The sequence below is a fragment of the Bison bison genome, unplaced genomic scaffold, assembly GCF_000754665.1.
Source record: "Bison bison bison isolate TAMUID 2011002044 unplaced genomic scaffold, Bison_UMD1.0 scf7180017864475, whole genome shotgun sequence".
NCBI classification, from domain to species: Eukaryota; Metazoa; Chordata; class Mammalia; order Artiodactyla; family Bovidae; genus Bison; species Bison bison.
The window spans coordinates 1,325,988-1,330,356 of NW_011495036.1; positions in this window are offsets into that span (position 1 = coordinate 1,325,988).

Genomic DNA, 4,369 nt, shown 5'->3' on the forward strand with positions numbered 1-4,369 from the left:
GCTAAAGCTGAAACTCTAGTACTTTGGCCACCTCATGCGAAGAGTTGACTCATTGGAAAAGACTCTGATGCTGGGAGGGATTGGGGGCAGGAGGAGAAGGGGACGACAGAGGATGAGATGGCTGGATGGCATCACTGACTCGATGGATGTGAGTCTGAGTGAACTCCGGGAGTTGGTGATGGACAGGGAGGCCTGGCGTGCTGCAATTCATGGGGTCACAAAGAGTCAGACACGACTGAGCAACTGATCTGATCTGATCAATCTCCGATACATTCTTCTAGAGATTTATAATGTAGATGGCAGCAAAGACAAAAATGTATCCTCCCTTTTTTACACAAATTAAAGCATTGTATACGTACACTTCTGATTTTTCCATATTAGTACATGAAGACCTGTCTGCTTATTTTTCACAGCAGTATAACATTCCACAGAATGAATATACCACATTTAATTTATCCTGTGGATGAACACTAAGAACACTTCATCTACAGAAAAGTTCTAGTTTATTATCTCTGTAATAATTTTCTCCTGCTATGTCTTAATTTCTTTTCTTTTTTTTCCCCTTTGATTGTACTTCCTGAAAGCTTCTCTATTTTCTCTTTAATGTTTCAAAACAGGATCTTGACTCTATTTTTTTCTGCAATTTACCTCTAATGTATCATGTTTTTTATCCTGATCAACACCTTCATTTTTGCTTATTTTTAGCATTATGTAAGTTCTTGAGTTAATACTTAGTTAATTCTTTAAAAATCTTTCTTTTCCAATAGCAAAGATTTGCAAAGTTATGAATTTGAGTTGGCAATATACTACAGGTTTTATTTTATTTTATTATTAATTTCTTAATCATTTATAAACTTACTTTGACAATAATTGATCTGCTCTTTGACTCAAAACTATTTGAAAGAGTGCTTTCAGAATTGTCCCAGTACTTAAAATTTATTTTTTCTTATCTATTTGCAGACTATTTCTGAAGTTAATACATTTTGGTTAAATAGTGTGACCAGTGTAATTTCTGCTTTAAAGTATGCAGTCAAGTTTTTCTTTAGCCTATATATAACCAAATTTTGTAAATATTCCATGTTTTTTTAGCCTATATATAACCAAAATTTGTAAATATTCCATGTTTTTCTAAAAAGCCTTGCCTCTATTTGTAGGGTACACAATTCAATATGTGTCTATTAAAATAAACATGTTAATTGCCACATGCTAATCCTTGTCTTTCCTTATTTATTTCTTGTCTCCATCTGGCAGATTCTAAATTGGCGCATTAATGTCTTCCATAATTACTGTTTTGATCATTTCTCCCAGCGATTCTGATGCTTTGCACTTTATGTATGCCAGCACTCTGCTGTTTGTGCATCAAAGTCGTCCATGAATTTACACGTTCCACAGCGTTTTTATGGAATATGTAAATAAGGACAAGAGAGCTGTTATTAGCTTTTTTTAATTTACGGAGCATTTCGTGGGGTGAAGTTGCCTCTGGTGTCATGTCTTTTGCCACAAAGTTTGACCAAACCACACGTAGTGCAGAGAAATCTGTTGGTTCAGTCATTTCACTGCTCTTCTCAGAAACTCAGCCAGTGTCTTTCCTCTGAATGTGGTCCAGTCACTGTGTGGTACTCATGACTCTTCCAAGGTATCAGTTTACAGTTTCTTAAATGATGGAGTCACCATAGCAAAATGAGAAAGGTCTAATTTGTACCCAGACACAAATTTCTACTCTTGGCAAGACTTGCTCTGCTTCATCTCCAGAAACTTACTGTAAAGATTAAAAATGCAACCACAATTGGGGTATTTTCAAAGATACATGAAGTTAAACTGTAATTCACATTTTGCCTTGCTGAATAAAGTTTAACCTATCTCAATAGGGAATAAAATTTCAACACAGTGCCCAGTCCTGAGTTCCTAAGCATCCATATTTGGGGTTTATTTCACAGAACTTGCAGCGATAATAACAGGGATTTTTTTCCCCCTTCTGACATCATCTTTTTAAAATATCCTTAAATATACCTTTAGACACTTACACTAGCATTCCTTAACCTTAAATTCCTAGAAGTGAAATTCTCATATCAAAGGATGGGCAACTTACAACTTTGATGTGCGATTTGAAACTACTCTTTGAAAATGCTTACCCCAATTCACCCAGTTAGGTTGGATGTGATTTCCTATGTTCTCATTGCTCTAGGCGTTATCACACTCTTTTCTGTGTCCAAAGACGGTGATATTTTTCTGGCAGAAGAAAAAAACATTCATTGCTTTAATTTTCATTTCTTTAAGTACTAGTAAGTTTGAACATTTTTTCAAATTTAATGGCTGTTTGTATTTCTTCTGTTAATTGCTTGTGCATCCTCACTGCCCACTTTTCTGTTGGGTTATTTGTATTTTTCTTATTTGTCTTTAAAAGCTGTGTATAGGGTTATAAATCATATGTCATATTGATGAGCTCCTTAAAGCATTCTGCATTCCAGCCATCTACATACCCGATCCAGCTGAGTTTTTCTTACTGACCATTTTTAATATCAAAAGACACTGCAAAGAGAGTTGGTATTGTTATTCCCATTTTAGAGATAAGAATGGAATTCAGAGAGGTCAAGTGGACAGAAATGGACAAAAAAAACTGAGATGAGTTCTGAAGTTCCAGGCGTTTTTGTCCTCAGTCCCCAGAAGGCTTGCACAACTTTGTCACTGGCGCTGCGGTCACTACTTCTTCTACTGCTGTTCCTGTGGCTTCAGACAGTTTCTACTTGACCCAGAAATATCCACTGCCTCTAGAAGCCTGGATAATCCCTAAAATCTTTATCTAGGATTGGTTTAAAGTCCTGCCTCCTTAAATTCGTGGAGTTTCAGTTTCCAAGAATATCTATGTTCCATCTTAAGGGGAAAGCTCATTATTTTGTTTGGGTTTGAACACAAGTTCAAGAAGCCAGAGAACAATTCTGTGGGTTGAGGCAGAGTCATGTGGCGTTGGCCACGAAGCCTGGAGAGCTCCAATCCCCATCACAGGCAGGTTTCCCTCCAGAGCCTGAGGTTGACCAGATGGACGCACTGTGTGATTAGCAACCCTTAGCCAATGCCAGCTTGCTGAACTGTTTTGAAGAGGAAACGGGGAAAAGCAAAAACTTACAAGGGATCAGGTTTCACTGTTGCAGCACCAAATAAGCTTTTTTTTTTCTAGAACCACCACATCTCTGGTGAGCGGACATGGGTGGACAAGAGGCAAGCTGCCCAGCCCAGGGATAAAAGCCAGTGCCAAGATGCTAGTCAAATGACAAGGTGGCAGAACCAGTCTAACACAGCAGCATGCCCAGACCATTGCAGGCTTTGTGCAAGTGTGGAATACACGCCATCCCTGTGTAGGCCCCAGCTGTAGGTGGCTTTGACTGTTCACCCTAGAGCGATTTCCAGACCACGGATGTTCTCACTTGCATAGCCTGAAGGGTTCGGTTCGATTGGTTTCCTCTGGGATTTTGAGACTCTAGAACGTGATCACCATAGAGGTGAACCTTGGCCAATTTGAATCTCTATACAGTGAATCCCATGAGCACAGGAGGAATTCTCCCTAGGCTGGTGGGTGCCCCAGAAAGTTTTGTTGAGTTCCATGGACTCTGTATACAGATTTATTTGAATGAACAAGTTAAATTCACAAACTGGAGAGAAAAAGAGGGTATAGGCAAAGACAGAGAGGTGATGCCTGCAAATTCTAGAGTCAGACCACCAGGTTGAGACACTGACTGTGTACTCACTCTGGGCAAAGCACCTCGGCTTTGTTTGTGCCTCTGTTTCCTCATGGGTAATGGTACTATGCTGCGGGGTTATCTGAGGATTAAACTGGATAACGCACTTACCTGGCAAGCACAAGAACATTAGCTAAAGCCATCAGAGTCATTGCAATGCCATACCTACGGCTGCCTTTCCTAATGCCCCCAGGTCCCAGTTCCCTTCAGAGCCAGCTTTAGGGGTTCTCAGACCCACCTCTGAGTTTTGCTTAAAATTCAATCATAACACACTATGTTTGTGAATTTAAATTATACATACACATTTTAAATATCATTATATTTATATACATACGGGGTTTTCTTGGTGGCTCAGGTAAAAGAATCCACCTGCCAGTGCAGGAGACATGAGTTCACAGGTTCAGTCCCTGGGCCAGGAAGATCTAGAGAAGGAAATGGCAACTCACTCCTGGAAAATCCCATGGACAGGGCAGGTCGGCAGGCTACAGCCCACAGATGGGTCACAAAGAGTTGGACACGACTGAGCTCCTGAGCACACACGCAGTGCTGAGTGTTCTGGAATGATCTGATTTCAAACACCCTACAGAGAGACCTGAAGCTGAGCCTGGTGGGAGCCGTAGGGATGGGGTGGAAGT